Source organism: Pseudophryne corroboree, chromosome 9 (assembly GCF_028390025.1).
Source record: "Pseudophryne corroboree isolate aPseCor3 chromosome 9, aPseCor3.hap2, whole genome shotgun sequence".
In the NCBI taxonomy this organism is placed as follows: Eukaryota; Metazoa; Chordata; class Amphibia; order Anura; family Myobatrachidae; genus Pseudophryne; species Pseudophryne corroboree.
The window spans coordinates 245028211-245039385 of NC_086452.1; the positions used below are offsets into that span (position 1 = coordinate 245028211).

Sequence of the window (11175 nt, forward strand, 5' to 3'; positions counted from 1 at the left end):
CCACTGGTCTTGTGTTTTCCTGCTAGTCTCAGATTAAAAAAAAGGCATAATGTCATCTACTTCTGTGTTGGATCCAGTGCCAGATTAAGGTCTTAATGGACCTGGAGCTGACATTTTTTAAAGGCCTATTGTGTAGTTCCGCAGGAGGCGTGGGGGTGTAATGGTGTCTACTGATATGGGTGTGTGACCAGTGCTGTATTTACATATATATATGCGTGTGTGTATGCATTTTGAAAAATAGAAAAATCTATATATATCCATCTCTCTCTATGGGGTATATGCAATTGCGGTCGAATTGCCGCAAATGTCGAAAAATGGGGCATTTTCGACAAAAAAAATAAAAATTCGACAATGCAATACAGTACTTTTCAACAAAAAAACGGATATTTCAGATTCGACTTTTTGAAATTCGATAGTTGTTAAATTCGACATGTCTGCAATGGTAAAAATGCGGCTTTTCGTCAAAAGTATATTCAATTGAAGAATGTCGATTTGACAACAGTGCTTTTCGACAGTCATTTCGTCAATTTCAGTCCGCCTCATTTTGCTGGCAGAATCTAATAAAAAAATGTAAAAACATGTTTTTTTGTGTGTTTTTTGTTGCTAATAGCATGTCTATTCATATTAGAAGGGATTATCTACTTGGTTTGTCTATTAGGAGCCACAAGTATTATTTATATATTTTTTAAAAGAATATTTTTTTTTTTACTGACTAAAATAATATGGAGAGATCAGAGCATGTTTTTTAGTGGGAAGGGGTGGGAATGGATTAAAAATCACGAAAAAAATGTGTGGGGTCCCCCCTCCTAAGCAGATTTGCTCATGCTAAGACGCCGCCTACTGGGAGTGAATCTTAGCATCTTAAAATTGCGAACGATGTATTCGCAATATTGCGATTACACACCTCGTAGCAGTTTCTGAGTAGCTTCAGACTTACTCGGCATCTGCGATCATTTCAGTGCTTGTCGTTCCTGGTTTGACGTCACAAACACACCCAGCGTTCGCCCAGACACTCCCCCGTTTCTCCGGCCACTCCTGCGTTTTTTCCGGAAACGGTAGCGTTTTTTCCCACACGCCCATAAAACGGCCTGTTTCCGCCCAGTAACACCCATTTCCTGTCAATCACATTACGATCGCCAGAACGATGAAAAAGCCGTGAGTAAAAAACCTAACTGCATAGCAAATTTACTTGGCGCAGTCGCAGTGCGGACATTGCGCATGCGCATTAAGCGGAAAATCGCTGCGATGCGAAGATTTTTACAGAGCGAACAACTCGGAATGACCTCCATGGTTTTGCCCAGTTGCTAAAAAATGTCCTACTGCGATCAACTTGGAATTACCCCCTATATTTTAAAGTCAATCTATTGATGCAAAATGTCAAGTTTTTAATACTGTGCTAAAAAATTATGCTGCCATTGAAAACACTTTTTTTCATTTATTAATTGTAAACCTATGCTCTAAAATATTCCTCATTGAGTATTTTTAAAAGTCTGAGGCTAGTGACATTCCTCTGAGAAGAAAAGATTAAAATGGATAAATGGATAACTAAACTATAGAAAAAAAACCTGTTTTAAAATATTAAACTAGAGTCGTGTGGGTTAGGTTTTCTGAAATCTGAACTAACCAAATTTGTAATTTCTGAGTAGTTCCACTGGTCTTGTGTTTTCCTGCTAGTCTCAGATTAAAAAAAAGGCATAATGTCATCTACTTCTGTGTTGGATCCAGTGCCAGATTAAGGTCTTAATGGACCTGGAGCTGACATTTTTTAAAGGCCTATTGTGTAGTTCCGCAGGAGGCGTGGGGGTGTAATGGTGTCTACTGATATGGGTGTGTGACCAGTGCTGTATTTACATATATATATGCGTGTGTGTATGCATTTTGAAAAATAGAAAAATCTATATATATCCATCTCTCTCTATGGGGTATATGCAATTGCGGTCGAATTGCCGCAAATGTCGAAAAATGGGGCATTTTCGACAAAAAAAATAAAAATTCGACAATGCAATACAGTACTTTTCAACAAAAAAACGGATATTTCAGATTCGACTTTTTGAAATTCGATAGTTGTTAAATTCGACATGTCTGCAATGGTAAAAATGCGGCTTTTCGTCAAAAGTATATTCAATTGAAGAATGTCGATTTGACAACAGTGCTTTTCGACAGTCATTTCGTCAATTTCAGTCCGCCTCATTTTGCTGGCAGAATCTAATAAAAAAATGTAAAAACATGTTTTTTTGTGTGTTTTTTGTTGCTAATAGCATGTCTATTCATATTAGAAGGGATTATCTACTTGGTTTGTCTATTAGGAGCCACAAGTATTATTTATATATTTTTTAAAAGAATATTTTTTTTTTTACTGACTAAAATAATATGGAGAGATCAGAGCATGTTTTTTAGTGGGAAGGGGTGGGAATGGATTAAAAATCACGAAAAAAATGTGTGGGGTCCCCCCTCCTAAGCATAACCAGCCTCGGGCTCTTTGAGCCGGTCCTGGTTGTAAAAATACGGGGGGGAAATTGACAGGGGATACCCCGTATTTTTACAACCAGCACCGGGCCCTGCGTCCGGTCCTGGTGCAAAAAATACGATGGACAAAAAGCGTAGGGGTCCTCCGTATTTTTAACACCAACACCGGGCTCCACTAGCTGGAGAGATAATGCCACAGCCGGGGGACATTTTTATACTGGTCCCTGCGGCCGTGGCATTAAATCCCCTAGTCATCCCTGGCCGGGGTACCCTGGAGGAGTGAAGACCCCTTAAATCAAGGGGTCCCCCCCTCCAGCCACCCAAGGGCCAGTGGTGAAGCCAGAGGCTGCGGATGGGGGGCTGATAGCCTTGTGTCAAATAAAAGAATATTGTTTTTTGTAGCAGAACTACAAGTACCAGCAAGCCTCCCCGCAAGCTGGTACTTGGAGAACCACAAGTACCAGCATGCGGGGGGGAAACGGGCCCGCTGGTACCTGTAGTTCTACTGCAAAAAAAATACCCAAATAAAAATAGTACACAGACACCGTGAAAGTAAAACTTTATTACATACATGCATACCGACACACACATGCTTACCTATGTTGACACGAGGTTCGGTCCACTTCTCCAAGTAGAATCCACGGTGTACCTGAAAATAAAATTATACTCACCAAAATCCAGTGTAGATCTGTCCTCTGGTTTTGTGTCGAATTAAAAAACGGTCGAATTCCAGCCGGAATTCGACCGCAATAGCATATACCCCTATATATATCTATTTATCTAGATAGAGAAAGAAAAGAGAGTTACTGGGGGGAATTTATTTTTTGGGTGCCCATAAGTAATGGGCGTCTAACGGAACTATTCAATTGTATTGCTATGACTGCATGATTACTGCTCACCGCCTCTTGAGGTGGCAAGCAGAAATCTCTGAAAAATTGTCTGTTAGAGTGCCCAAATTGCTTATTCAGCAGCATGCCCAATAGTTTAGACAGGTTTAGCCACTTTAAGCAGTTAAACCAAGTGCTTTTGGCCTTGATAAGCAACAGGTGCCCGCGGAACTCACTTCCATTTGCATTAGCTCTGTCGAGCTGTCATTACTTATGAGCATGCAAGAAACACTTGGATTCCCCTCACTATGTCCAAGGACACAGTAAGTCTCATTCCAAATATATCTTTAAGTATGTGTGTATGCCGGCGGTCAGGATACCAATGCTGGATTCCCGACAGCCAGAATCCCAGTGCACAGGGGCTATTCCCACTCGTGGGTGTCCACAACACCCATAGATGGTTAATAGAACCTGTGGCGAGCGCAACAAGCCACCGAGCTCGCAGCATAGTGAGTGCAGTGATCTTGCATACTGGTGGCAGGAATGCCTTTGTCGGTATACTGACAGCTAGCTGCCGGTAAATCATTCTGATTATATATATATATATATATATATAGACATATATATATATATATATATATATACACAGTATAAATATATATATATATATGGCGTGGTGAGAGTATGGCGCCACGAGTATATGTGTATAGGCCGGCTATAATGTTTAAAAATATATACACATAGAATATATTAGCCAAAAAGTGTAGACACTCCTTTAGGAATAAAAGGCGTCAGCTGACCCCAATATATAGGCAGTGATAAGCTGCCTGTTAGTTAAAAATGTGCAAGGGAGGGTTGGGGTAATAGCGACTCACAGTGTCCACGCATAAAAGGATATATATATGAAGAAACAGTAAAAATACGTATGTCTAAAAAACAGGGGGATATTTATTACAAATTCTAAAAATACAAAATATAATTCCAATAAGAGAATTGTATATTTTTGGATGGTCTAAAAAAGTGTAGAGAAAATATAAAACTATAAGGGTTGGATTTAAAGCATGAATTTAAACTAATAAAACATAGAAAACATAACTGGAACAATAAAAAATATAAAAGTATTTTCAGATAAGAGAAAGGTGCTTATCTTAAAAAAGGAAGGTCACTTGAGGTATGCCCAACGCGTTTCGTCCATCTGACTTCATCAAGGGGTGGAGGGCTAATGAGCAGACATTCTATTTATAGCCAGAGTGATTAACAATGTAACTGTGACGTCACTTCCTGTTTGGGACTACTTGGTTAAACAATTAGAAACGGCATAAAAAAAAAAAACTAAGATCTATATGTTGCCAGGGATAGATCTAGGGAGCTTAGACTGCATGGGATGAGTTTAGTTAAAAAACGAGTGTCTTAAATGCTATTACAATATAAAATAGAGAAAGATATGTCCAGGAGCGCTTTTGCCCCACTTCCGCCCCGCTTCCTGTGGCCGATTCCGCGTACTGCGCATGCGCGCGGTGCCCCATTTCCGGTCCTCGCGTCTCTTAGCAGGCATTGCGCTGCCACACTTCCTGTGCACAGCGCATGCGCACGGCGGTCCGTTTCTGCATATCTGTGTGGGCGCTGTGCAGCTTGTGTCTTAAATGGTGGTTGGACCAATTGAGTTGTCAATCATCACGGCGGCCATCTTTAAGGAGCCAGATTAGGCAGGACATGTTCATTGAGTGATTTTTACAGCTTATGCCAAAATACATAGAAAAAACAGATAAAGCAGAGATTAATAACTTATAGGTTGTTCAGTTCATCACAGGGTTTGGGGCATAGAGAAGGTTATATTGGAAGGAGATCATACTACTTAATAATTAATTTTCAGACGTATATATATATGAAATGAGATAAGTAACTTGCTAACTGCGCTATTTATATATTAGTGAAGCATTTATATATAAAACTTTATTCATTATTAGAAGGCCAATGTATGGTGTTTTAATAGTGTTTATCAAATAAAAAGTAAATAATAAATATTTGTTTCAGTACATTGTGCTTAAAGTGCGTTGAATTTTTCAGTGAGGGGTGTATACGAATAAAAAGTGCACATGCCACAAAGGGGTGGAGGAGTGTTAAACTGTGTACATAAGTGTACATATATGTTATTGGTGTAATAATTTAAATACTGGACAGAGCGTAAGAATAGATATATTGCACAGTTTTATCTATGCAATATAATATCGTGTATTATGTGAGATTGGACAAGAGTGGTCAATGAGCCCGTATTTATGTCAATATTTCACATTGCTGGTGTGTCATGGGCTAAATATATCTCACATTGTACAGTACCCAATCTTCCCAAGTGGTTCCCCGCTTGGTACTATTTGGGCCCTACACTGCTTAGCTTCCAAGATCGGGCGAGATTGGGCGTCCGCCAGTGTGGTATGACTGTATCTCGTGGATAAGTAACTGAGTCGCACAGCAATCTGAATTTATTAACATGACAGGCAAATTAACAATTTATACAGGTGCTTCATATTGTGATTCAGGTTAAATAAAGTGCTAAGTGCATAGGGGTTCGAGATATACAGTGAGAAAATACAGGTGAAAATATGAATGAAGGAATAAGACCAGGATTTTAGCTTTTCTTCATAGGAACGGTGCGATCTCATATCCTTCGTTAAATCCCAATGGATGGGTCGTCTTCAGCTGGAAGATCCAGTACATCTCTCTCTGGGACAGCTTCTTCGCTAGGTCTCCTCCTCTTTCGCCATTTGTAACGTGTTCAATTGCCTTAAAGGACAGTTCTTCCGGGTTGGACTGATGTTCTTGTTTAAAATGTCTGTAGAGTAAATGTGTTTCCGACTTGTTCTTTATGCTACGTATGTGTTCTTGAATCCTGATTTTCAACGTCCGCTTTGTTTTGCCTACATACTTTTTGTGACAAGTGCATTCCATGAGGTATATGATTGACGTGCTATTACAGTTCATAAAGTCTTTGATTTTAAATTCTTTGGTACCACCGGTGTTGCTGAAAGTCCTCCTATTAGGGTTCAGGAATCTACAGATATTGCAATGTCCACATTTGTATGCTCCAACGCATTTTGGAAGAGAGCGTAGATTGTCTTCTGATGGTAGTGCTCGTAGCATACTTGGTGCGAGAATGTCCTTAAGATTTCTAGATTTACGGAAGATCAGCTCAGGTTGTGCAGGTAGAATTTCCTTAAGGATAGGATCCATTAGGAGTATGCCCCAGTGTGTTTTTAATGAGGTTCTGATGGAGTGTTCATGGCTGTTATAGGTTGTTACGAAGGAGACGGACTCCTTCCTCTCTGTTTTTTCTTTGTAGGTAAGTAATTGTTCTCTCTCCAGGTTTTTTGTTCTCTCCATGGCTCCGTCCAGTATAGTTTTAGGGTACTTCTTTTCTTCGAACCTTTTCCTGTAAATTCCAAGTTGTGCTTCGCATTCTTCGTCCTTATTGCAGTTCCTCCTGATTCTATGAAATTGGGAGTAGGGGATATTGTTTTTCCACTTCTTAGAGTGACTGCTCTTGTAATGAAGATAGCTATTCTTGTCAACATTCTTAATATAATTTTTTGTGGAGACCGCCCCTTCCTCTCCAGTTAGTATCAGGTCCAGGAACTCAATTGAATTTTTATCCATATTGTAAGTAAAAGACAGATTAAAATCATTGAGTTGTAAAACTTTAAAAAAGTCCAAAAAAGAATCAGAGCTGCCATCCCAGATGATCAGAATGTCATCTATATACCTTTTGTATAAAATGACATGTTTTTCGAAGTGTTGCGTGTTATACATATGTTTCTCCTCCCATTGGCCCATAAATAAATTAGCGAAACTCGGTGCGAAAATTGTGCCCATCGCGGTGCCACATTGTTGCAAGTAAAATTTGTCTAAAAATTTAAAATAATTCCGACTTAAAATAAAATTCATCAATTCGCAAATAAAAATCCTGTGTGCTTCTGTGAGAGATGAGTCTTTGTTAAGATATATCCTGCTGGCTTCAATACCTTTTTTGTGTTCAATGCAGGTATATAGTGATTGAACGTCGATGGTTATCCATATGTATGAGTTTTTCCATTTGATGTTCTTCATCACATTTAGTACCATTGTGGTGTCTTGCAGGAATGATGGTAAATTTTTGACGTGTGGGTTCAAAAAGATGTCCACGTATTTAGACAAATTTGATGTAAGAGAGTCTATCCCTGCGACAATAGGTCTTCCAGGTGGGTTAGACAAGCACTTATGGATTTTTGGCAAAAAATAAAATATGGGGGTGGTGGGGTTTGATTGCATTAAAAATGAATATTCGTCCTTCGTAAGGATGTTGCTTCTCAGACCTTGCAGAAGTAAGGATCTCAATTCATCTATATATGCATTTTTTGGGTCATCTGGTAGCAGGGCATAGGAGCTAGTGTGTCCTAGGAGTCTTTGTGCTTCTTGGACATATTTGTCCCTGTCCTGAATGACCAACCCCCCCCCCTTTGTCAGCCGGTTTTATAACTAATTGCTTATTTTTTTGAAGATTTTTTAATGCTTCAATTTCTTTGTTGTGGAGATTTTTATTCACCGCCGGTGTGGGTTCTGATTCACACAGATCTTTTTTCACCAGATCGTAAAAGATGCTTATGTTGTTCCCTTTGGATTCAATTGGATAGTATTTACTTTTTGGTTTTAATCCAGATTTTGAGCTTGCTTCATAGTTTGATATAACAGCGTTCTCTTTTCTCAGGAAGTGTCTCTTTAACGTGAGTTTACGCACGAACTTGTTGAGGTCAATAAACGTATCAAATTTATTTAGACCTCCTGAAGGTGCAAAAGATAATCCTTTGCTAAGAAGTGAGTGTTCTGAGTCGGTGAGTTCATGTGTGGATAGGTTAAATATTCCTTTGTCTCCTGTTCCGTAGGTTATAGGTTTCTCTTTTTGAACTCTTTTCCTCCTACCGCCCCGTTTTCCTCTACTTCTGCAAACCTTCTTTTGAGCGGAGAGGCATGTTTGACGTCCTCGTAAATTGTACTCCTTGGTGGGTCTTTTATTCTTGCTCCCTGTCGTGAGGATAAAAAATCCTGTTCACTATTGGTTCTGAATCGGTTGAACGTGTTGAATCTGTTATGTGTTTTAATAGATGGTGTTGCTGGCGAGTTATCCCTTCGTCCAGGTCTCGTTTTTTGCGGGATGGTCTTCCACTGATACTTTTGTTCAGTTTTTTGAGATCTGTCAATGGTCTTAAATCTGCTCCAATTTTTGATATTGCCTTGTTCGTAATCCTTCTTATCTCTAAGGAATTTCTTCTCCTTGCCTCGTATGACCTCCTCTTCGATATGTTCCAGTTTCTTGTTAAGGACATTCTCATTTATCCTATAGTCTTCTTTACTTTTATGGGGTTCCAGTTCGGCTTCTTTCTCCTTTATCTCTTTCTCTAGAGCCGCTGCACTTCTCCTTCTTTCGCTTACAAGAAGTTTCATCAGGTTCATTGAGCATGTGTGTAGAATGGAATCCCATTTTTCAATGAACTCGGGTTCTGTATTGCCAAAGGTGGGTTGTTTTTGGATCCTCAATCCTCTTGGCACCCTATTCACTTCGATGTACTGTTCCAACCCTCTAATGTCCCACCATGTTTTGATTTCTTTGGATAATAGGCGTTCCATTCCCCAAAATAAATCATCTAGACCATCGGGTGGGGATATGGTGTTGCTCTGAACTTCTTCATTGAATATCCTTTGGTACCATTCATTACGTTTGGTGGTGCGTTCGTTACATCTGAACATTTTAAAGGTCTAGAACACCAAAACTCAGGCTGCCTTACAAATTGTATCAAAGAGGATGGCGTGGTGAGAGTATGGCGCCACGAGTATATGTGTATAGGCCGGCTATAATGTTTAAAAATATATACACATAGAATATATTAGCCAAAAAGTGTAGACACTCCTTTAGGAATAAAAGGCGTCAGCTGACCCCAATATATAGGCAGTGATAAGCTGCCTGTTAGTTAAAAATGTGCAAGGGAGGGTTGGGGTAATAGCGACTCACAGTGTCCACGCATAAAAGGATATATATATGAAGAAACAGTAAAAATACGTATGTCTAAAAAACAGGGGGATATTTATTACAAATTCTAAAAATACAAAATATAATTCCAATAAGAGAATTGTATATTTTTGGATGGTCTAAAAAAGTGTAGAGAAAATATAAAACTATAAGGGTTGGATTTAAAGCATGAATTTAAACTAATAAAACATAGAAAACATAACTGGAACAATAAAAAATATAAAAGTATTTTCAGATAAGAGAAAGGTGCTTATCTTAAAAAAGGAAGGTCACTTGAGGTATGCCCAACGCGTTTCGTCCATCTGACTTCATCAAGGGGTGGAGGGCTAATGAGCAGACATTCTATTTATAGCCAGAGTGATTAACAATGTAACTGTGACGTCACTTCCTGTTTGGGACTACTTGGTTAAACAATTAGAAACGGCATAAAAAAAAAAAAAACTAAGATCTATATGTTGCCAGGGATAGATCTAGGGAGCTTAGACTGCATGGGATGAGTTTAGTTAAAAAACGAGTGTCTTAAATGCTATTACAATATAAAATAGAGAAAGATATGTCCAGGAGCGCTTTTGCCCCACTGGCATACTGGGGCATACTCCTAATGGATCCTATCCTTAAGGAAATTCTACCTGCACAACCTGAGCTGATCTTCCGTAAATCTAGAAATCTTAAGGACATTCTCGCACCAAGTATGCTACGAGCACTACCATCAGAAGACAATCTACGCTCTCTTCCAAAATGCGTTGGAGCATACAAATGTGGACATTGCAATATCTGTAGATTCCTGAACCCTAATAGGAGGACTTTCAGCAACACCGGTGGTACCAAAGAATTTAAAATCAAAGACTTTATGAACTGTAATAGCACGTCAATCATATACCTCATGGAATGCACTTGTCACAAAAAGTATGTAGGCAAAACAAAGCGGACGTTGAAAATCAGGATTCAAGAACACATACGTAGCATAAAGAACAAGTCGGAAACACATTTACTCTACAGACATTTTAAACAAGAACATCAGTCCAACCCGGAAGAACTGTCCTTTAAGGCAATTGAACACGTTACAAATGGCGAAAGAGGAGGAGACCTAGCGAAGAAGCTGTCCCAGAGAGAGATGTACTGGATCTTCCAGCTGAAGACGACCCATCCATTGGGATTTAACGAAGGATATGAGATCGCACCGTTCCTATGAAGAAAAGCTAAAATCCTGGTCTTATTCCTTCATTCATATTTTCACCTGTATTTTCTCACTGTATATCTCGAACCCCTATGCACTTAGCACTTTATTTAACCTGAATCACAATATGAAGCACCTGTATAAATTGTTAATTTGCCTGTCATGTTAATAAATTCAGATTGCTGTGCGACTCAGTTACTTATCCACGAGATACAGTCATACCACACTGGCGGACGCCCAATCTCGCCCGATCTTGGAAGCTAAGCAGTGTAGGGCCCAAATAGTACCAAGCGGGGAACCACTTGGGAAGATTGGGTACTGTACAATGTGAGATATATTTAGCCCATGACACACCAGCAATGTGAAATATTGACATAAATACGGGCTCATTGACCACTCTTGTCCAATCTCACATAATACACGATATTATATTGCATAGATAAAACTGTGCAATATATCTATTCTTACGCTCTGTCCAGTATTTAAATTATTACACCAATAACATATATGTACACTTATGTACACAGTTTAACACTCCTCCACCCCTTTGTGGCATGTGCACTTTTTATTCGTATACACCCCTCACTGAAAAATTCAACGCACTTTAAGCACAATGTACTGAAACAAATATTTATTATTTACTTTTTATT

At 39.1% G+C, this 11175-nt stretch overlaps 2 pseudogenes; one reads left to right on the forward strand and one right to left on the reverse strand.

Moving 5' to 3' along the window:
* Nucleotides 1–5618: 5618 nt before the first annotated feature.
* LOC134964627 (5S ribosomal RNA) lies at nucleotides 5619–5737 on the reverse strand (annotated as a pseudogene).
* Nucleotides 5738–10733: 4996 nt separating this feature from the next.
* Nucleotides 10734–10852, forward strand: LOC134964628 (5S ribosomal RNA; annotated as a pseudogene).
* Nucleotides 10853–11175: the final 323 nt, after the last annotated feature.